General features: G+C 43.6%; 1 protein-coding gene across 7 annotated transcripts in view; it reads left to right on the top strand.

The window, feature by feature from the left end:
* ARL13B (ARF like GTPase 13B) overlaps positions 1–23705 on the top strand; it is a 672441-nt gene that overhangs the window by 104404 nt on the left and 544332 nt on the right. For 3 of the 7 annotated variants that reach the window (XM_085622338.1, XM_085622341.1, XM_085622343.1), the window contains exon 2: positions 1796–2000. The exons of the other annotated variants lie outside the window; for them this stretch is intronic. The gene's annotated coding sequence lies outside the window, so the exon portion shown is untranslated. The remainder of the gene's footprint in view (positions 1–1795; positions 2001–23705) is intronic. 7 annotated transcript variants of the gene reach the window in all.

The raw sequence follows: 23705 nt of genomic DNA, 5'->3' as shown, positions 1-23705 counted from the left end.
AAACGTAGGAATTTGCTAATTATCTGGCTGCTTCCAACCCATAAAAATGGGCTCCTTGGTTTTGGGATGGAAAGACGAGCCACAGGAGCCTTTTTGGAAAATTGACGTAAGAGACCACCAGCATCCTCTTCAGCAGGGGGAGGTGGACCGAAATCGTCCCATATGTGTAATAATATGCCCCCCAATTCTTCTCTGGAAATAAACTTCCCACCAGAGGAACTAGATCTCTCTGGCAAAGAGTCACTGTATCGGAGGATACATCCACAGACTTCTTCCTGGGATGAGAAGGCTTAGCAGCTAAAGCCTTTACCAAGCCTCCTCAATCATAGCATGAACGTACCCAGCCGTCAATCTTTCCTCAGTCTCAGGAGAGTGACTGGTCTGCTGCTCAGACACCTCTCCCTCCTCACCCATAGAGAGATGAGGCGAAAGCATTCGCTTATCTCACCGTTTCCCCCCTCCATTTGAAGACACCAAAAAGTGAAAAAGCAGACCTTGTATAAGACCTGCAAATTATCATAGCCCAATAATGAAGACCCATACAGGCCACCAATAGAGCAAAATCAAAGAACAGGAGGCCAACCCTAAAAGGCCACAGCATAGCTAGAGACCAATAGGAGTACCCCCCTTATCTGCCATTCCACCCTACCAGCATGGGAGAGCATAGCTATCCCCAGCTGTACAGCAAAATCCCTTTCTTGGAGAGTCATCGCTCCCTCCAAATAGGAAGTTCCTGATAGCGCTTCTGTGTAGGAAAGACACTGCCCTCCACAATCGGGAAGTGCCCCAGAGCGTATGCACATATTGAGCCACTCATGGGATCTCTGCTCCTGCCGCAGTGCCTGCTTGTCAATCTGAAGAGTCCCCCTAGGCCCTGCCAACATTGAGTCTCGGCGATGGGGAAGAACACCTCTATCTTGCTGCACTGTAGGGCACCCACCCTCAGAATGAGATGATTAAGAAAAACAGGAAAGGGGAAGGAGCTTTTAAGCCGGGAAAATGTTTTTCGGGGGAGGGGTAGCGGGTCTACACGTGCAAGGAAGACAAGCGAGAAGGACAAGGGGATGGTTGCACTTTGAGTTGAAAGGTAGTGATGTACCAGCATTTCGTTGTCACTGGACCCTTTTTAGAACATTGAAAGGTGGAGAGCTATGATCTCTTATTTGCATCCCCTGAACATTAGACTGGGTCATGATGTTATCATAAAGTATCCTAGCCGGTGTACAAGGCTTGCACTAACTAGTTGATACACAGCAAATCTGCTAAATTCTCTTTAGATGAGGTCATCAAAGATTCTTATAGCGAAGACAAGAGGTGACAGTCCCAGAGGTTGCCAGACCTTGCTAATGGGAGACGTTGGGGTGCTCAGCTATCCTGTAGAATGGGATACCCCTGTCCATTAAAACCTAATCCATTGGAAGTTGTTGGACAGAGCTAAGAAGTCTTTGGTTTTGTGCAAAGTGATATTTAATCCTTCTCGTTGGATAGGGTTTCAACGCATGTGAGCAATGTCATGAGGTTGCTCATGACATTGCTAACCCCCTAAAAAAATGCATCTGGTGCTATGTAAGTGCTCTGATACCCGATTCGGGTCAAGTTCCCGCTATATAAAAAAACTGTAAAATAAATAAAAAAAATAAGACTTCTTGATTCCAGAAAACCTATGTGAATTACATAGCAATATATGCTATAGATACTCAGCTCTGTCCTTCAACTTCCATTGCATCAAAAATCCTTGTACTAATTAACTCATCATTATTTGGTCTAGACACTAATATGGATATCTGGTTTCTAGGCAGGTGTATGCTACCTAGCAGAAGCTGTAGATCGACTGGCATTGCTGTCTTCCTGTCAAACACTCCCTATCAAGAAACCAAAAGCAACCTCTTCAGCCAAGAGCGGTAACCAAGTGCAATTCCTTAATCAACTGTCAGTAACTCCACACTGTAGCTCCGTCTTTACACCATCCAGACTATATTCATCTGCAACAGCTTTCTTCGGTAGGTACAACACTAGGCCAACTGGGGCTAGTTAATTTATTGTTTGTTTAATAAAATATTCTCAGTTTGGCTCTTCTACTAAAAGTACCTTCTGCATGTTCAGAGTGAGCACTTAAAAAAAGTTATCACCTTTGGGTGGGTACATAACGCATCTTTGAGATATTGTTAGTATGGGTGGGATGGACATTGAGTGCAAAAACAAAAAAAGCATTTTAATGGTTTTATATAGCCTAGACAGTGTCCGCTAATTTTAAAGCATTTTAACAGCGCAACACTTTTTAAAGCATAAACTGTAGTATTAAAATTAGCATTTTGCTAACGCGTAAAGTACTTTGAAGTCTGGCTTTCATATATTCAAATATTACAGGGCATTGTTGCTGTTTTTAATTTCTAAATTATTGTACAGGCCAGTATGCTGATATACTACAACATGGTGTTTTTGTTATCCCAAGATTTTTACCTTTGTTGCTCTTGGAAGAGCTCTGAGCATAATACCAGTTGCTAATAATATGCAGTAGCATTCCACTTGGGGAGCCAGTTTAGTGATTAAAGTACTGGGTGTAGTGGTCTGACCTCTTCAAGCTGGAGAACAGACTCATTTCTGAATTCAGTGTTTCGTTTGGAAGAGTTCAGCTTCTTTTTTTTGGGGTAAACCAACAAGCTTGGTGCTGGACCCAGCATGGATTGTTGCGATCTGTTGGCAGTACTATCTAATGCTTTTTTAAAGCATGTTAGTACTACAATGCACTATTTGCCCTTATCTAGGACTTTGAAAACATCGTATGTTACTGTTATTCTGGCTGTTTCTGTGCTAGATTGTCATTTAAGTCTTGTATGGTTAGTGTCCGAAGATCGATTTTAAAGGTGTTTCTTAAGGTGGGCATTCCTATGCTTTCAATAGCTTTTCCCAGAAATGGAAGTCCAGTTACTTGACTGACTTTGTAGTAATCTTTTATGTCTCTAGAGCGATTTGGAGAAGGGAATTTACTTGCCCTATTTTGTAATCATCTGTTGGAAAATCCAGTTTTCAGGAAGATATTTACATTATATGATCAATATAAGATGATGGGTAAATATTTGGTCATGCCAGCTGGTAAATTGATGTCTGAATGGGAAGAGTACCTTAATTTGTTCAGCATTTTCGATGGGTTATTGGCAAACATGTATATAAATGAATTAATTTAATGTACTTTAATGTTATACTTGTCTTTGGTATTTTAAGATGTGATCTTGAACAGATCCCTCTGAATTTCATTTGACTGAATGTGTTTTGTTAGTTAAGAAATAAGCAGATTCTTTCAATTTTATTTCGGAAGTGAATCGGGGACCATGAGATGTTTGCAATGATTTCTGTAGTGATTTTGAGTCCAGGCCACCCCATTTCTGCAATAGCCTATGCTGCTGCTGTTCCCTGTGATATTTTATGATACAAATGTATAGGAAAACTTTGCACGTTGGTCTTTATTCTGTCTTTTAGCATTGGAAATGTGAGAAAGCAAGCTCTGCTATTTTGCACTTTATAAATGTTCTCTCACTCTGTGACACACCAACCCAGCTCTTTGTTCTCTAATATCAGAGTTGTAGAATACAGGCACTTTCTAGACCTACATATTTATAAATTATTAATACATGGGGTAGGATATCTTTCAGTATTCTGATTACTATGTAATAGCTCTCTAAAACTAACTTGTGGCTCTTGCAGCTCTTGAATTGTGTGAGTGCTGTTGTTCGATGTGAATGCCGAGGGTATGACAATGGAATGGGCTTAGCTGCTAGGAGTGAAACCTTGATGGCTTCTTGATTTGAGGTTGTCTGAGCATGTTTTTTGGCTGGAACATAGTATGTAAGCAGTTATGGTTAATTTGAGAGGGCTGAATTATTGATGGACTTAAAAGCAACATTGCAGAGCTTGTATTCTGTAGTACATGCTTAGTGTTTCTGTGCTTATGGAATGTTTATTCTTCTATGTTCTTCTCTGCCCTGTGAGTTCTACGTTCTCTTCTTAGACAGTTGCTGTTGGCTTCTGTCGTGGAGAGTCCGTTCTTGTGCTTGCTCTGTCTTATTAAACTGCTCTTCAAGAGGATACCTTTCTATGCCTACTTATTTACTACAATTTGGCGACGACTGGCTTCTCACCCATACGCTGCATTCCCAAGGCACACAGCAGTTTCTTCACAAGAGCGGAAGATCTTCACCCTTCACACCACTCTTACCTTTTGGTGTCCACTTCCTGATCCAAGCCTTCATCGGACCGCTTGATTTTTCCGTTGTTCTGTCGGCGTTGAGGTTGTCAGTCTGATGGTCCTGACTTCATAGTCCTGTTCACAGCTTGGAAGTGCTTCGAGTCGCTCTGACTCCGATCTGGTGGTGTGTGAGGCTGAGCCAAGTTGTTGTTGTCTCCGGCTTCAAGTTCCGGCGCATCTCTGCCTTTGGTTCTCCCTCGGTGCCGTGTCACTTTCAAGTTGACGGTTGGTGCAGTTGGCGCAGAAGGAGCTTCGTGCCTCTTCGTGGCAGCAGTCTAAATGATGACGTCGTGGAATCTTGCACTACAATCCTCGGCGTTCTGTGTAAGGTCCTAAGGAGTTCTGACGTTCTGACGCTGTGACGCTCTGACGTCCTCTACGTAGCGGCCATCTTTGTTTACTTCGTTGCTATCACTACGGACTACAGTCACGTACGTGCATCAGCTCCGCCTCAGTGTTCCGGTGCGGTGTAACAGCGGCGATACACACGTCTTGTGTATTGTGAAGATACACTTTTATCCAGTGCAGTGTCCTGGTAACACCGGCGATACACACGCCTTGTGTATTGTGAGGAGACACACAGGTACTGTTGATTCTTTTGTGTGTATACTCTGTCTTGCATCAGTACAGCGACGATACTCACACAGGTTTTGTTGTTTCTCCGGTGTGTGTATTCTGATCCTTATTACTCCTGTGTGTGTGTGCTCACGCACTGTTTTATATTACAATGTCCAACGAAAATCCCTCGATAGTTCTTCCTCCAAGTTTCTTAGTTAGTCCAGGTCAACCCAGCATCTCGTGGGATGATTGGTTCCCAATGTTTGATAATTATCTAGATGCTTTGGATGCACAGGAGTATTCTGCAAAAAGGAAGAAAGCCTTACTTTTGAGTTCCTTGGGCAAGGAAGGTCAACGCATTTTTCGCTATTTACCACAGGCATTACAGGCTAATGGTCAACCTGTCCCGGATGAATATAAGGAAGCAATTTGTCGCTTAGAAGTCCGATATGCTAAAGAGGAGAATTTGGTCATGAATAGGTATAGATTTTATACCAAGGGACAAAAGATGGGTGAAACTATTGACAATTTTGTGGAAAGACTTAGAGAAATGTCGGTCAAGTGTAAGTTTGGTAATATGACTGATGAGCTCATTAGGGATCAACTTATTGTTCAATGTAATTATAAGAAAATTCAGGAGCGTCTTTGGGCGGCTAAAAATCCTAACTTACAAACTGCTATTGAATTAGCTAAAATTGTTGAAGATTCACAAGGATATATGAAAGAGTTGGAGAAGAAACCGTCTAGTGATGTTAATGAAGTCTCGGCTCAAGAGTACTCAGAACAAACTTCTGCTTCTTGTGAATTCTCTGATGTTGCTGCAGTTAAGAACAAAAATGTTTTTAAAAAACTTTACTTCCAAACCACCATCTACACAAAAGTTGTCTTCATCTCGCATGTGTAACAGATGTGGTAGCTCTGTCCATTCCTCTGACTCAAAATTTTGTTTTGCAGCCAAACAAGAGTGTCTCAAGTGTGGTAAAATGGGCCATTATGCCAGAGTTTGTCGTGGCAAACCTCGTTCTTCTGTCACCACTGTTGAAGACTCTATTCTATTTGATGAGGAGGGTCATAAAATTTTGGTTATTGATGAAGATTCTGCAGGGCAAGTTGATGATAGGCGTAAGGTTAGGCCTAAAGCTCTCTTCTCCATTGATAGTAAAGAAGTGTACTTAATGGTGGATACAGGTTCTAGGTACACCATCATTCCTTATGAACTTTTCAGGGACAAATGGGGTTCCAGGTGTCTTTTACCCAAGGACATCTCCCCGGGTGGTTATCAAGGTGAGTCCATTGACATTGTGGGGTATTTCACAGCGGACATTATTTTTTCGTACAGGAAAATACATGGCAAGGTTTATGTGTCCAAAATTGGTCCAGCCATACTTGGGTGGATTCATCAATACGACTTAGGGATAATTGTCAATCCCCGGGCTTTCCCACAAGTTATGGTTGTTGAAGACAGTGGCTTACTGGATATCCTAGACAAGGCCAGCTTGGTATTCAGAGAGGGTTTGGGTCAGCTCAAAGGGTATTCCCATCGTATTATCTTAAAAGAGAATTCTGTTCCTGTACAACACAGAGCCAGGCGCATTCCCATAGTGGTTCGGCAAGAGGTGAAGAGTATGATTGATGACATGCTTGTTTCTGGGGTTATTGAACCGGTGGAGGCTTCACCTTGGGTTTCTCCCATTGTAGTCACTAAAAAATCGGATGGCAAACTCCGTTTCTGTGTTGACTTGAGGTCGTTGAATGACTGTGTGATTGCGGATACTTTTCCACTCCCCAACATTTCGGAGCTGGTCACTACTCTGCATGGTGCTAGGGTGTTTTCTAAGTTGGATCTTAGAAGTGCTTATCACCAAATTAATCTTCACAAGGACTCCAAACATTTGACAGCCTTTATCACACCGTTTGGCACGTTTCAATTTACACGGTTGCCCTTTGGTCTCATTTCGGCTGCCAGTGTGTTTCAGAGGATGGTAACTGATCTTTTTGAAGGTGTAGGTAATACTGTGTTTTTCCAAGACGACATTTTGGTTTATGGTGACTCTGAGGAGCAACACAATGTCATTCTCAGGTTGGTTTTGGACAGACTTTTGTCAGCTGGCTTGACGTTGCGTAGGGACAAGTGCAAGTTTTTGACTGAACAGATAGATTATCTTGGTTACACTATTAGTGCCAGTGGCGTACGTCCGAAACAGGACTTATGTCGTGCTATTCACTCTGCTCCCAGGCCTAAGGACAAGGATCAGTTGCGTTCCTTTATGGGACTTATTGAGTATTACTCAAAGTTTGTGAAAAAAATTTCAGATAAAACTGTTTCTATGAGGTCGCTTCTCAAGAGAGGTGTTAGTTTTGTTTGGTCTTCCCAGTTGCAGGAGTCTTTTGAGGCCATCAAGAAAGAGATTTGCAATGCAAAAGTGCTTACTCCTTTTGATATTAAAAAGACTTCTGTGGTGACCGTAGATGCCAGTGCTACTGGTTTAGGGGCTATGTTATCTCAAGTTTATGATCAATCTGAGTGTACAGTGGCTTTTGCCTCTAGAACCTTAACTGATGCGGAGAAAAATTATTCAGTAATTGAGAGGGAGGCTCTGGCTGCTGCTTGGGCAGTGGAACACTTTAGAACTTATTTGTGGGGTTTGAAGTTTGTGCTGAAGACGGACCATAAGCCCCTCATAAAAGTTGTCTCTCCCGGTGGTACGGGCAAAGGCTCTGCTAGACTGGCGAGGCTTGCTTCTAAGCTCCAAGAATTTCAATATTCTGTTCAACATATCCAGGGCTGGAAGAACACTCAAGCGGATTGTCTTTCAAGGTTATCTTTGGATTGGAGGTCAGTTCTTGATACTTCCACTTCTGGCTCCTCGAATGATATTGCTGTTGCTTCTGTGGAGGATGCTGTGTTTGTTGGTGAAGGGGCTTTCCAGGCTTGTGATTGGGAGAGAGAGATGGCTGTGGATGTGACATTGCAGGAGGTTATCAAACTAATTTCGCTTGGTTCCAGAAGGGAGAGTGCGGTGTCGGTTTCTGTGCGTCCTTTTCTTAAGGTCTTGGATTATCTTTCCTTAGTTGGGGATAATCTTATTGCAAAAGGGGAGAGGTTCATACCTCCTTGTGGTCTGAGGAGCAAACTTTTGGCCTTGGCACATGAGGGGCATTTAGGTCAAACTCTCACTCAGCGTCGTCTCAAAGACAATTTCTGGTGGCCTGGCATGGATTCTCAAGTTGTGGATTGGGTGGAGAATTGTCCAACATGCAGAGAGGGGGAAAAGAGACTCAAGGTTTGTCCTAGTACTTCGCAGGGGCATCTACCTAATCCAGGTTCACCGTGGCACACCATTTGTCTAGACTTTATTGGTCCCATGGGTGAGTTACACGAGAGAGACAGGTTTGCCATAGTGGTCGTGGATGTTTTTTCAAAATGGTTAGTTGTGGAATTTACCAACAATATCACTACCGATACTACTATCAGATTTTTAGGAAATTTGTTCAAGGATGAGGGTCTTCCTTCTGCTATCATAACTGATAATGGTACTCAATTGATTTCTTCTGATATGCAATCTTTTCTCTTGGGTTGTGGGATATCTCACCATCGCACATCTTTGTACAACCCACAAGGCAATGGGATTTGTGAAAGGGCCAATAGGGTGGTAAAGGGCATCATACAGATGGCTTTTTCCGATGGTTCTATTGTTCGGAAAATGGTCAATGAAATGTTGTGGGCATATCGCACTACACCTCTTATTGATGGTCAGCTGTCTCCTTTTCAAATGATGAGGGGGCGGGTTCCTGGCTCTAAATTGATTCCAGCCTGGATGAAGAAGGTGGTTGCTGGGGAAAAGGATCTTGCTGCGTTGCTGCCTACTTCTTCTGTGCGTCCTTTTTGTGTGGGGGATTTGGTCAAGGTAAAAAGGGGCAGGATAATCAAAGGGTTGTCAAAATTTCAGGGTCCTTTTACGGTCAAGAAGGTTTTGGATCATTGTGTCATTCTTAACAATGGGGAATGTTGGAATTTCAGGCGGGTAGCTTTGTATAGGAGAGGTGCTTCTGTGGAAAGTCCTGGAGGCTCTCCTGTGGAATCTCCTTCTTCTGAAGAAGGTAGCAGTGGGTATCTTTTGGCTTCTCTGCCTTCGGAGTCTCACTCTGCTGCTGCTGCACCTCTGGTGGTTGGGGGTGCTGGGGATTCGTCAACATCTATTCCTATTCCTCTACCTGTGCCTTTGGTCTCCAATCGCACTCCACGTTTTAGGAGGGCTCCAACCTACTTGCAAGATTTTGTTTGTTGATGTGTTTTTTTTGTTTTGTTTTTATTTTGTTTCTGTTTTCTTTAGAAGGGAAGAAGATGTGTAGTACATGCTTAGTGTTTCTGTGCTTATGGAATGTTTATTCTTCTATGTTCTTCTCTGCCCTGTGAGTTCTACGTTCTCTTCTTAGACAGTTGCTGTTGGCTTCTGTCGTGGAGAGTCCGTTCTTGTGCTTGCTCTGTCTTATTAAACTGCTCTTCAAGAGGATACCTTTCTATGCCTACTTATTTACTACATATTCCCCACCCCCATTCAACCGCCAACCCCCCCCCCCCCCCTCCCACCCACCCCTTTTTAGGTCGAGGACGTCCGGTCTGCCGAAAGGCAGAACCGGAAGTCGGAGATTTAATGACATGGAGAAGAGGGGCTTGAACCTGCCCCTCTTCTCCCCTGTTCTCCATTGGCTGGCCTCTTGAATGCTGGCCAGCCATTGGAGAAGAGGTCAGTCATTCAGATTAGGCCCTGTCCTTTTCGGATCGGGGGGCGTGTTTTTTGCAAGAAGTCTCAGGGAGGAGACAACAGCAAAACACGCCCCCGAATCCGAAAACGACGCTGCCTTTCTCTGAGGCATTTCTCTGCTCTGCCTCGGAGAAAGGCGGTGGTGTCTCTTAGGTAGGAGTCACTTACACCTTTCTACCAGGGCAGACCATTACACACAATACAGGCCTAACACCGTGCCTCTAATGTCTAGGCTAGGGAGACGAGGAGTCCCGGATTTGCCGGGGGAGTCTGGTGGTTCTTCAACATCTGCCCTGGCAATTCTTGCATATTTAGCACCCGTCCCGGTGTTCACAGGGGGTTGGCCGAGCAGAGGGGGCGGGATGTATGTGTTACATACAGTGCAGGATTAGTTAACAGGCCTCATCGGATGATGTCGTGTCTAAAAGCTGCATGCAATGTTCCTTGATTGTTATCTGCGTTTTCTATGGCGGTGAGGACTGCCGATTAGGTCTTTCCGTGCCTCACTTTCAAAGCAAAAGGGCAGTCCCACGTCTATGAGTGCACTGTCCCGCTTTTCAATGCTGAAAATCTGGCCACTCTACATCATCGTCCCAAAAGTGTACAATAGCCTCAGGACCTATCCAGCAGCACTGAAGAGGTTAAAAAGTCGTGTCCTGGCCTCTGCCGTTGTCTCTGTTCAGGGCAGCAACGCGCATGCCCCGTCTGAATAAAAATACATCCCGACTTACTCTGCAGCTTGCTCCCTCCCCTTCCCGCATCAGCTTCATGTGACACATTATCCCGGAACCTCTTCCATATCACGAGCACTCGTTGACAACAGCGGTGGAGCTCTGCATTTAATCTCCGCTACCCTGGGACGCGGACAGCCCGGAGGAGAGACGGAGAACTTGTATTTTGTCGCGGTCTTGAGTTGCGCAATGTTTTCCTTTCTTTGCCGCTCACAGTGGCAGAGCAGGCGCGCGTGAATCTGCTCCAAGGAACACCTGCATAGACGAAAGTACCCACCAGATGTTTGCCCCCCTTCCTGACACGCAACAAAATCAACGACATACATTTTGTTGTAATACTCGTGCCAAAAATAGCCTCCCCAAATGGCTTTTCAAGCTCTACCACCGTGACCCCACCCACTTTCCTCTGCCACACCTTGACCCCAATTTATGGGTTCCAGGAGTACATTTTTCCAGTTCCATCACTGGGGATCACCTTTCTAAATATTATTCCTCCCCCTCATTCGAGAGCTATCAGGTGCGATACTTGAAGTCCAAGCCCCTATAGGAGCCATGTGACAAAGGACACATTTAAATACTTCAGCAGCAGTAAAACGCGCAGACAGGCGACCCTCTAGGGCGGAATAGGTGTGAAACGAGGAGCGATCAAGCAGACTGGCCCACGTGGAGATTTGGGAATTACCACGGCGGACAGTGACTGAAAGGGGGGTAGCACAACTGGCACAGCCAATTGGGCGTCACGCGTGACTGATTGCCCCTCCCCCGGAAGAATTGCCAGTAGCCCACCTGTTGAGCCAGTTTGCTTTCTTTCTCGTGCACTGTGTATGTAGGGGAAATGCTACTTCGGAGCAAACAGTCTGTTCTGCAACATCCTGCTTGAATCAGACTCCATTGTTCAAGGAGCTGCACTTTTCACAAGTTGTCAGGTGGTAGGATCCGGTTTGCCGCCACCACACCTACCCTTTGTAGAAGGCAAGATTGATCAGTCCAGCGCCCTCGGCTGCATTTCTCAAGAAAAGCTCAGCTTTCTTGACACGCGGATTTAAAACGTCAGGGCAGAGAACGAGCATAGCTAAAGCTGTTCTGGTGGTCCGAGTCTCAGAAAAAGTACGACATGATTTACGCGAGTCCCGTGGGTTTTCCTTCCACGCCTGGAGTACATTTCCAGAGTTTCTTGAATTTGCAGAGGAGCTCAGCAATGCCCTGGGGTGCTGGGACAGTTGCAGTTTATATTGGGTTCACCCGTAATCCTTTTGCAAATAAATAATGACGCCCATGTGAAGCTTTTACACGTATGTAATTCGATGCAGCAGTAGTGCAACTGTATTTAAAACGTATTTTCCTTTTTGTTTCTCCTTGAGGAAAACATTTTCACCACAGAGAAACCCAATTCCCTACATTCCAACTCATTCCAGAGGTGTTCCTCCGTCATTTATACTCTTGACACGGATTCGATCCTCCCCTTGACAGAAGTAAATATCAGGTCATGTCCAGAGTGGGAACAACTATAGAAACGTTGGTGAACGCCAGCAATCGCTTGTGAGTGTGCACACACTTCCCAGACCATTCCTTGTCTACAATGCCCACTCCCCTCACGCTGGAGAAAATGTACAGAGAAGTGAGAGTGCATGTAATTAAAGATGTACATTCAAGGTTTGAAAACCCCAAATACAGGGCTACGTCACCCACAGACAGGGCTTTAAGTGGGATGAAAAAACTGGAGGGTCTCTCAAAGGGGCGTGGTCAATATAATTAAGGGCGTGGCTTAAAAACACAAACTAAAAGTCAGTATTTAACACAGTGTGCCGCCCGACTTGTATTTTGCTGTTCCTGTCATTGCGTCCAGATCTATGATACAACAAGTCACATCATACCTACAAGTCAGGACTACTGGCTTTGTCAATGGTTGCTAGTTTCAGAAGATAAATAAGCAGCAACTATGGCTTGTATATAATATTGAAAAAACGTCCACTTAAAGCCCTGGTGACACCAGGACAATGTTGTTGCTCTTGACTTTCAAAAAGAGAAGGGAAATCCTGAGAGAAAATGACTCTTTAATGGATTTCCCTTCCCCTATAACGCTCACCACACGCACATTAAGTTCCTGCTGTCACTGCAGTCCAGAAAAAACAATGGTCTCGGCATTGGTAAAGTTAGAGCTATTGGCATTGCTCATGACAATGCCGTTTCTTTAAATGTTTTAAAAACATAAATAAAAACAAGCATTTACAATGCAATGGTCTCGGCATTGGTAAAGTTAGAGCTATTGCCATTGCTCATGACATTATTTTTGTTTATGTTTTTTTTTTTTAAAACATTTAAAGAAACGGCATTGTTATTTACAATGTCAATAGCTTAATCACTCTCAAATGCGAGACCTATTGCATTTGCACCCACACACAGAGCCACCTACACACACACTGATTAAGCTATTGACATTGTAAATAACAATGCCGTTTCTTTACATGTTTTAAAAACAAAAACATAAACAAAAAAAATGTCATGAGCAATGCCAATAGCTCTAACTTTAACAATGCCGAGACCGTTGCATTGTAAATGCTTGTTTGGTAGGTAGCTGACCGTCTTGTGTTGGATATTGGTGGGTAGATGACTGAGTAAGTTACGCAATATGCAAGAGGCCAAATTTCATCAAGGAGAGTGAAAGGGGGTGATAGGAGGAACTGCTCATACCCTTCTCGCATCTTTTCTCAGTGACAGGGAACCGAGGCTGTTTTGGGAGGGTATGACTTCAGATGACTTTTTCCTTCCCTGTGGTGTTCCACAGGGGTCGGCCCTGTCTCCCACTCTTTTTAATGTGTATATGACACCCTTGGCTGACCTCGTGAGGAGACATGGCTTTGTCTTAGTATCTTACGCTGATGACTCTCAACTTGTTATAACTTCTAACAATCAGTGTGGAGATATTGCAGGCAGATTTCATGCCTGTCTTACAGAGATCATGTCCTGGATGGGTCAGAATTATCTCAAGATAAACACGGATAAAACGGAGGTGATGGCGTTTGGGCCGGGTGTGCCCCTGTGGAACTCCTCATGGTGGCCAGCCAAGGCGGGTACATGTCCGACCCCAGTAGGAAAAGTCAGAAATTTAGGTCTCCTGTTTGAGTTTATCACCAATCTAGGAGCCCAGGTAAATAGTTTGATATCCTCATGCTACTATCTACTGAAGACTTTAAGAAAGGTGCTCCCTTTCATACCTCCTGAACTGCAAAAGACTGTGATGGTGGCTCTCTTTCTCTCTAAACTGGACTATGCCAATGCCTTGTGCTTGGGGATTGATAAGTATCAGTTGTTGAAGCTGCAGTCGCTGCAGAATGCAGCGGCTAGGCTACTGATGGGACTCAACAGAGGACATCCGACCTCGGCTGCCCTTAGATCGCTGCACTGGCTGCCCATCAAACAACGTGTGGAATTCAAGGCGCTCACGTATGTACACAAGGCAATACATGGGGGTGCTATAGAAGATTTGGGTAATTTCTTTATACCCTACGTCCCTGAGCGCTGTCTTAGATCTGCCACTCAAGGGCGTGTTAGGGTCCCTAAAATTAAAAAGGCTCGATGGGGAGGTTGGTCAATAACATACTGCGCGGCTAGATTGTGGAATAGTCTCCCTCTAGTCATGAGACTGCAACCTGACCTTCAGGTGTTTAGGAAAGGGCTAAAAACTCGCCTTTTTGACACTATATGAGCATTCTTGATGTCCTCCTCCTTGTTACACATTAGCGCCAAGACGCCACGGCATTCGAGCGCTCTACAAACTTATAAACATTAAGTGTATTGAGGTAGAGCTAAGAACAACCTGTTACATAGTCTAATTTGCTGAGGACTAGCTAATTGATAATGGATTTGTCCATCTGGAAGGCTAGCTGGTTCGAGTCTCCTGATGGGGAATCTGTTAGCTGTCGTATTTGAGTTGGTAAATTAAGTGAACTGCGTGCTCTTGAAGAGATAACTTATGTTTGTTGCAGAGGAGGTGGTTGTCCAGATGGTAGGGAATAAGGCATGGAGGAAGACGGGGGGCCTGGGATAATTGATGTAGTAGGGCAGTCGATTATAAGATCTCCTCCATCTTTATAGAGTTAAGAGCAGAATGCCTTCTAGTGGCAAATTTCTGTAAGGTAATCTGATGTTTTGATTGGAAGAGGCAGCAGGGTCTGAGAAAGTAGATGAAGATCTATTCATACAAGCTTAGGAGAAGCTGAAGGTATAGTTGCTAATGCCAAGCGAAGTGGTGCTGCTAGCAAAAGGCACAGTTCAGTTTGCTTGGGACACTGATGGACAGTGTGGTTGATTGTGAAAATGGCGTACCTCTAGGTGGGCAAAAACTGGTTTGTGAGAGATGATCTAAACCAGTCTAATTTTTTTGCCAGGATAAGTCAGGTGACCGATTCAAAGAAGATTGGGTGATGAAATGCTCTGAACACTGCCAAGTGATCAAGAGGTTTAAGGACCAAAGAGCAATGGAGGCAGTGTGCAGAGGTGAGGATGCCGGAGGCATGGAGCAAAATGTTGCAGGGCAGGTAGGTAGTTGGAAGTGGAGGATGGGTCAGCAATGAGCTTTTTGTAGCAATGTAAGGTTTGCTGCCTATTTGAAGCTTTCAGGATAGGAGTCATAGAGCCAGAGAGGAGGGAAAGATTCAAAAGAGTGCACTGTAAAATAGCCCAAGGTTTGAGTTATGAGGTGTAATGGTTAGACAGGATATGGGTGAGCTTAACTATTTTAATTGTTGTCATGAGTGGCATGGGTGGATTGTAGCAGTTCAAGTGGTTGGAGTTAGTTAAATATGGAGGGTGTAAGAAAAGTGGAGAAGAGGCCATGAGTGTGCATGTGTGTTAAAAATGGTGGGTTTTTTTGCGGGGGGGGGGGCGAGAAGTGGGGCACATAATGAGGCATCATAGGATGGGGATGGTGCAAAGTGGGTTAGAGTGTGTGTAGGGTATTGTCCAGTTACTTGCCATTAATCTTCAATATACCTCCATCTTTGTTTCAATCATTACTTTTGAGTATACCAAAGCCAAATCTGGCCTTCAATGAAGAAGAGAAATACATACAATCATTTACCATGCAACATCGGTTTTAAGAAGGCAAAAAGGATTTCAAAACTAATTCACCAAAAGAATGGCCTTCTGGTGTCAAAATTGCCTATTCTGTAATATCCAACAGTGTGTTAGGGGAGGCACTAATACTACTCAAACAAATGATGGACGGAATACTGAATCGATCATACATTCACCCCCAGTCAAGAGATTTGGGTTAAATCAATCGTTCTTTTGCTAACCTTGCCACCCCAGTTAAGACCCAGCCAGATGCAAATCAGTCTTGACCCTGTCCTCATGTGAACAGTCCAGCCTGAGGCACAAGTAGCAGCTCTGCATATTTCATTTAAAGGAACTCCCTGACACTCAGCCCAGGAGGTAGCTACCCACTGAGTAGATGTTCCTTGTATTCCCTGAATTGCAATGTCAGAGAATAGGCCATGGAAATGGCACAGCACATCCATCGACTAATAGTCCTATCAGAAGCTTTAGCTCTCTGGTTTGTTTCTAAAAGTAACTAGCAAATGATCAGTTTCCTGAAAGTCTTCTATCTGTCCAAATAAATGTAATGGGCTTGTTTTAACATTCAGAAGATGCAGGGTCTTTCCTCTTAAGGTGGGGGAGTAAAAAGTAGGTAAGAACATTTACTGTTCTGTATGTAGCTTTAATATAACCTTTTGGTAGAAAACTGGTATCGGGTCTGAAGATCACATCTTCTAAAGTAGACAGAAAAGAAGATTTACATAGAATTTGTCCTAGTTCGCTTAGCAGAAATAACTACTAGGAAAGAAAACCTCATAGTTGGGTATTTTGGGACCTCTACAAAGTTCAACAGGAACACCCTACAGGACATATACCAGTAAGGGAAGAGCCAAAAGAGAAAAGTTTTATTCACCCCTTTAGCAACAATAAAATTTCATAGCAATTTTATTACTAGGTTATCATCTTTACCGAAGTCGCCCCAAGGTCCCGGACAGATTTTATAGCAGACCATTGAAATCTTCTTTTACATTTTTTTTTCTTTTTTTATAGCGTTTTATATAGCGCGAACTAGACCCGAATCGGGTAACGGAGCGCTTTACATGAGCAGCAGTTTAATTACAGAAGGGTACATTAATTTTTGTTGGTGATTTGCACAGAATCACAGGATGTTGAGCGTCGTTGCCGAGACTCGAACCCGGTTCCCCAGCTATGAGGTTGACCACTCTAGCTGTAATGCTACATCCTCTTAAAGAAATACTGCTCAATTCTTATTAAACCCATCCAGCAGGAAATGGAGTACAGAACAAATGCTACTGGAAAGAGGAATTCTCTGGTGATGTGCTACTATCGTTGTTGACACCAGAGGAAATATGGCGCGACGAGTCCAGAATGGAAGCATTATTAATCAGTTTGTTACTTATTCATGAATCTTGAGAAACGCCTGATGGATAAGAGGAAATGGCGTTAATGCATGGAGGTGTTGATGAGGACAAGTTGAGATAGGGCATCCACTGCCATTGATCCTGGTGCAGAAAAGCATGAGAATCTTGGTATGTGAGTATCTTCTTAGCAGGCAAAAAGGTATATGAAAGGTCTCCCCCCAACTTCAGGCATATTAAGGAGAATGGCTTTGTAGAAGGGTATAGCTGTTGAGATGAGAGGAAAGCACTCTGCTGAGATGATTTGCCATTTTGTTCTCCTTTCCTCTGATGTGAATAGCTCCTAAAGCTAGATTGGGCAGAAAGTCATCTTCTATCTCTTTGAGCTACCAGGTTGAGGGAACCATAACCCACCCCCCTTCCCCCACTTACATAAGACATGCCATGGTATTGTCTGTTTTGATTAACACACTGTGGTTGCAGATGATTTCCATGAAGTGCAACAGTGCCCTATAGATCGCTAAAATCTTTCTCTGGTTTGAAGACTTGAGTTGCTTTAGGATTGACCATCTTCATTAAATCCTCTTGGAGGCGCATGTTGCTGCTCACCCCTCCTTACTGGAATCTGTTGTCATTACCAAGGGAGAGGGTAACTAGAGAAAAGCCCCTTTTGAGGGATTGGGACATTTGCCACTATTGTAGTTATGATTTGAGGATTTACAGGATTCTTCTGATCCCAGTCCATGAAAGGTGTCCAGCGTCTTAGAACCCAGGTCAGTAAAGGTCTGAGATGTAACCTGCCCAAGGTACCAGGAACACACAGGACGTCATATGCTTCTTTATTCTTAGATTGCAGGGGCTTCCTTCGCTAATAGTAGAGACATTAGAGCAGCTCTTAATCTCTGCCCTCTTTCCTCTGCAGCGAAGCCCCTCTATCTTGATTTTGAACAGGGCTCCATTGCAAGTAGTGTGCGTTTGAGGTTGCACTTCTTGGAATCTATCAACAATCCATGTTGCTCCTGGTAATTTTTTAACATGCTCCATCCTTTTAGCGTCTTCTCTATGAAGGGAGCCTGAAGAAGCCAGACGTCCCGGTATTGTAAATATTCAAGCCTGAATATGAAGATTTCCTACCGATGGTGCCATTATCTTGGTAAACACTTCTTGAAACTGATAATGTCACTTCCCTACTGCAAACCTTGGATACCTCAATAGTTTTGCACCATATAGTTATTTGGAAGCAGGCATCCGTCAAGTGTTAGGAACTCATTGTTTAGTATCCGGGGCATTCTCGTATGTAGAGTTTCTATTTTCAAAGGAATTTTCTTGATGCAGAAATTCAACCTGCGATGATCATTCTGTAATCCGCTCAAAGGTTTTGGTATAAAAAAAGACCTTGGAGTGGACTCCCCTTTATCTCTTGTATTACAGAGTTGGTGATATTGCATTTTTCAGACCTAGTTTCTTGATCTGAGTGCAAAGCTTGCTGCTTAATCACACGTCTGTATTGGGGCGTAATTTAGGTCCCAGAGTCTAGAGGTAGTGAAATTAAATCTAATCTGTAGCCTTTCTTCACTAGCTAAATTCCCCCAAGAATTTGATGTAGACTCTTCCAGTGCCTTCCTGAAAAACATTATCCACCTTGCTACTGGCCACTTTTGGCCATTTCCTTGATCATCTGGTGCGCAGTCTTGGATGGAGGTGAGCTTCTGTTAAATTTTCCCTTTCCTTCTTTTGTAGAATAGGATTGAGGCCTCTCTGCTCTTCTTGAAGGTTGACGGAAAGGGATTTGGAATGCAAAGAGTAAGTACTAGCAGCTGCAGACTGATTGATTGAAAGAGATGGCGTGTTTTAAAAAATATTTATGCAGTTTCTTCTAGAGTTCTGCTCCAAAAGGTTTTGTACCTTTTTAAAAGGCGTCATTGAAGCAGACGCGACCGACTCCAATGTTGGCGAATAGTAGTCTGTCGCAGTCCGGGCAGTGGGGCTGCGCAGAGCCTACTTAGGTTTTACCGTTGTGCTGGCAGTGTTCTAGTGGCTGTTTGCTGATAAAGTGATTCCATTGAGGGACGCTGTCAACATTGGACTAGTCTGTAGTGGCTTTAGAATGGTTACTAGCATCACACACCTGGTGTGTTTTGGGTAATTGTCAATACCTCCACACTGCACTATAAAACACACTCCATTTCAGACCATGGTCCTTTGCCATTCCACTGCACCACAACATTTAGAAGATGAAATGAAATATTGTCAGTTAAGTCTTGGGGGGTCCGAGGGGGGGTATTCTTTTCACTGTTTCTTCTTCATTTACCTTTCATTTATTTTCTTGTGGCTTGATTAATTTTTACAAATCTTTTCATTTAGATAATTGCAGGGAGGAAAAATCCCTATTTTACAGAGGGAGTATTTTCAGTCCTGCTGGATGAAATTATTAGAGTAGAACCACAATTGTTTGGAGCCGAAGGCTCAAAAAATACAACCATATCTTGGGAAAGGCAAATGTGGGTCAAAATAGTTGACAGAGTGAATGCTGTAGTTAACCTGTGCGCACAGGAGTAAATAAGGAAGAGTTGGAGCGACATACGAAGAAGAGTGTTCCCTGTCCTCCAAGCGTCACCTGGAGGCCCAGAGGACTGGTGGTCCTCTCAGCCCCCTTTTCAACTCTTTCCCTGGGAGAAGGTCCTGCAGATCCTACATCCTGAAGGCTTGACAGGAATCCCTGGTGAAGTGCAGGCTGGTAAGTTAAACTGTTGAATAGGTCACTAAACCTAATTGTCCTTATTACTTTTTATTTGGCTGTTCCTAATGTGTTTTGCACCTTTTGCAAACCTAGAAAGCTACATATATTTGCATCAATCTATTGTTTGTCTTGGTTGTTTGTTTTAAAGGATTATCTCTTATTTAAGATTGCAGGTATCCGCCTCGAATACAATTCTCATGATGTTAAAGTCCTTGTAATTGTTTTTACACCAAATAACATCATTCGTATGTCTCTTATATAGTATACGCCTCCTTTTTCAACTGCATTTTATCATTAGGTATGTTTAACTTTCAAAGTTGCAAGTGTTATACATAATTGAAATAACTACAACTACCATGATGCCTTGTTTTAATTTTGTGAAAGGATGTGTATCTTGTTCATTCTCTCATTTTCTACATCATTTCCACATATGTAAAGGTGTAATGTAATTCTCAAACAATAGTTCATACTAAGTTTAGAAATGTTCTTAGGTTTACATTTCTATCTTGTCCTATACTACTTATGCTATGGTTATTGATGTCATGTGTGACACAAAGCAGAGTTTATTGACTACAAAATGGTACGGTACGTACATTTGTATCCTGAATCTAAGTGTTTTTGTGTTGATTGACTGCAATATGTATATGATGACTAATATATATCTCATTCTAGGTTGTATAATCTTGTTTTTTGTAATTAGTCTTGGTTTTATTTTTTATTTTTTTTGCTTGCTAGGCCTTGGAATGGTTGATTTCACATTTCTCCTCTGTACTGTGTTCTTTGGAATGGTTGGTGTATTTAATGTAATTGTAACTATATTTATATAGTGCTTACTACCCCTGACGAGGCTGCAAAATGCTTTTCCGCGAGTAGCACGCTACTCTGGAACCCAGAAAGAATTAGTGATAAATTAGTATAGGGAAATGGATTTAATTTGAGCAGTGGACATGTGAGTCTGTTAGTTGAATTGAAAAGGATAATGGAGGGATAGAAGAAGGAACAGTCTAGAAAGTGTTTATTGGGAGATCATAGTAGTAAGAGGAGATTTGGGATGGATAAAGGAGAGCTGGAGGAGGGAAGAGTCTGTAGAAATGGATTAGAGAGGTTGTAGTAGTAAAAATGAGGTTTTGGGATGAGTCTCTAAGGTGGGGATACATGAGGGAGAAATTTTGAAAGGGTTGTTTTGGAGATCATAGTAGTAAAAGGAGGTTTTGTCCGATATAAGGGGGGGATAGAGTCTAGAAAGGGTTATTTTGGAGACCATAGTGGTAGAATGAGATTTAGGATGAGTCCGAGTGGAGGTTGAGGATACATTGAGAGAGGTATAGGGTCAAGCATAGGATAGTATAATTCCAATTCTTTTTTTGTCATTTCAGGACATCTTTTTACCCGCTTTTCTGACTAACAACTTTGTGTCGTTTAAACTGTCTGTTATTGATCATAATACCACTGATCATTATGTTAAATATCTTTTTCTTTGTAGGTTGCTACTTTCTTAACTTCAAACACATTTGATGTATAATCCAGACTTTTAATAATTGTTTTTTTTCATTCATAATAGGTCCAACAGAGAGTATGTGGGCAAACGTCTGACATTGTGGAGACCGCCACTCCACACCTGGAACAAGCCTTCGGTGAGGCTTCTGCATGTCTGGAGGGGGAGAAGGAGGAGAAGGATGATGATAATCTGGATGGCCCATCTGGTCTACTTGGGCAAACCCAGTCTTAATTGGCTCACACCTGCACACACACCACCTGCACACACCCCTACACACACACACCTTAACTGTTATCACATCTCAGCCAATGGTGCCGCCACTTTGTGTCCAAAACATCACCCCAATCTTCTGCCCCCCAGTCCTGGCTACTGGTCAGCCGACTTCACCACCTCTAGTTCAGCCAGGAACCAGTGGGATGGGGCACACTGACTTAAGGTCACAGGGTAGTGGTAAGTAGAGGTCGTGGAAGGGATTTAGTGGGCCAGCGGAGTTAGGTCACTGGGTTAAATGCTATCCAAGTCAGCTTCGACAAAGTCGTGGGCTCTCTCCATCAGTCCCAAGACATGATGGGCCAGGTACTCGCAGAGCTCCGGGACATGTAGCAGTTTCAGGGGGGAGTACAATGTACAGATGGAGATTCTCCACTCCAGTTTGGGCTCCCTGACTGGGGTGGTGCATGACAATCACACACGTGCAGGGCTTTCCCAGCACCATCTACCCGGTTCTGTGGTTCTTCATCATCTGCCCCATGTACATCTGCCACAGCCACAGAAAGGGAGGCCCTGCCACAAGAAATGCAGGCACCCACCCCAGTCCCAGCAACTGTGGATTTCTGCCCCCTCCATCCCCGCAGGAGGGGACGTCCATCCAGATTACCAGCAGGAGAGGATGGCAAGTCCTCTACTACTACTACCACCACCACCACCACCAGCAAGAGACACCAAACCTGATTTCCTCCAGTGTGGGACTACCATTCACTGTGTGGACTTTGTTCTGGACACGTTTACCTTCCTGATGCCAGTTGCATTTTTGACATGGGACTTCAAAAAAATGGGGGCTCTTCCAAACTTGTCTCATTCACCATGACTGACTTTTTTTTTTATTTTTTGGTTTGCTTTTTCATTATTATCCTGTTTAGTTCAATAGGTTTTGTTTAATAAAATCACAACACACAAAGTCAAATACTGGTGTTGTATTTATCAATTCCGTCAATTCATTTGTTTCCTTGCACCATAAATTTAGAATGTCGCAAAAGCAAATGATAGTGTAATCGTAAATGACTTGCAAGTAGGTAATGTTTCTCTCATGTTCTCAACCATGACAAGAAAATACATATACAAATAACTCATCAACTAGTAATTTATCACATTTGGGAAAGATTTGTCGGTCAACACAGTCACAAACCTAACAATCCCTACATAACACAAATACTCCGTGCCATTTTCACATTATTATTCTAGACTTTGCCGCCATGGAAGAAGGGGATATTACGAGAACAATCTGATCGTTTTGGCAAATTATTATTGATTGATGTAATCAGCTGGAGCTAGATCATCTCTGCCTTACGTTAGGAACCCCACATCAATAAAACCGACAAAATCATGGCAGTATTACATTCTGTACGCACAGGATCATTCCAATACTGTCCCAGTATATGGCGGAATGTCACCACAAAGTTTAAGTGGTGTGCTACAAGAAGTTTGTTGTGCAATGATGAGACACATCAACAACTTCATACAGTTTACACTAAATGTGGATTTGGCCAATGTGAGGGCAGATTAGTATGCTTTGGTTCCATTGCCACATGGGGTTGGAGCAATTGAGGGCACACATCTTGCCTTAGGCTAACATACGACTGAGAATGAGTCCAATGCAATCATCAAAAAATGTGTTCGATCACTGTGCAAGGTGTCTTGGTACAAGATATGTTCACCCAAAGTCTGTGTCTCTTTCCCAGGATCAACCCATGCTCCATTTGTACTTTGAAACAGCACCATTTTTTTTTTTTTTTTAAACCTTTATTCGGATATTTCAGATACACAGCTATTCAGCCGACATCCCGGAGGTTCGGCAGCTCGTCAATCAACATGTGTAGTCTTCTATAGCTTTCAAGCAGGAGAGGAAAGAAGGTTTCAATTTTTAAAGTAAAACATAACAAGCAAGGCAATATACATCATGTGTTCGCGTCAGTTCCCACCGATGAGGCGGCCCCATATCCAACATCAGATCAGCCCTCAAGTGTGGAGGGGAGGGAGAGGCAGAGGCACTAACTTTCTATCAGATTTCATCAGCAAAACTCAAGTCGGAAGTGGGGCTAGGGGGAAAGGTGCTCCTCTGGTGGGTCAGTGGCAGGCGGCAGGCAGATGTACCCCCTATACTGGTTCCAACCCCCCCCACACCTTATGCCATTTCTTGGGCCTCCCCCGTGCACAATACACTGTTTTCTCCCGAAACATGCACCAGTCCATGTTATCCTTCCATGCATCCAGGGTGGGCGGGCTAGGGGACCCCCACAATCGTGCAATATCCCGCTTGGCCACCATATTAGCAAGGGTCACCCATTGAGTCTGCGGAGCATCGTGGTCTGTAGGGCCTCACACGTTCAAAAGACAGCGCCGCGCCTCTGAGTGCAACACAATACCCGTGACCTCCTGCATCACAACGTGAATCTGCTTCCACAATTCCGCAATCACACCACACTCCCATATAATGTGCAGAAAGGTGCCCATCATCCCGCAGCCCCTCTTACACA

The sequence above is a fragment of the Triturus cristatus genome, chromosome 8 (genome assembly GCF_964204655.1).
Source record: "Triturus cristatus chromosome 8, aTriCri1.1, whole genome shotgun sequence".
NCBI classification, from domain to species: domain Eukaryota; kingdom Metazoa; phylum Chordata; class Amphibia; order Caudata; family Salamandridae; genus Triturus; species Triturus cristatus.
This window is presented reverse-complemented; position numbering and strand designations above follow the sequence as displayed.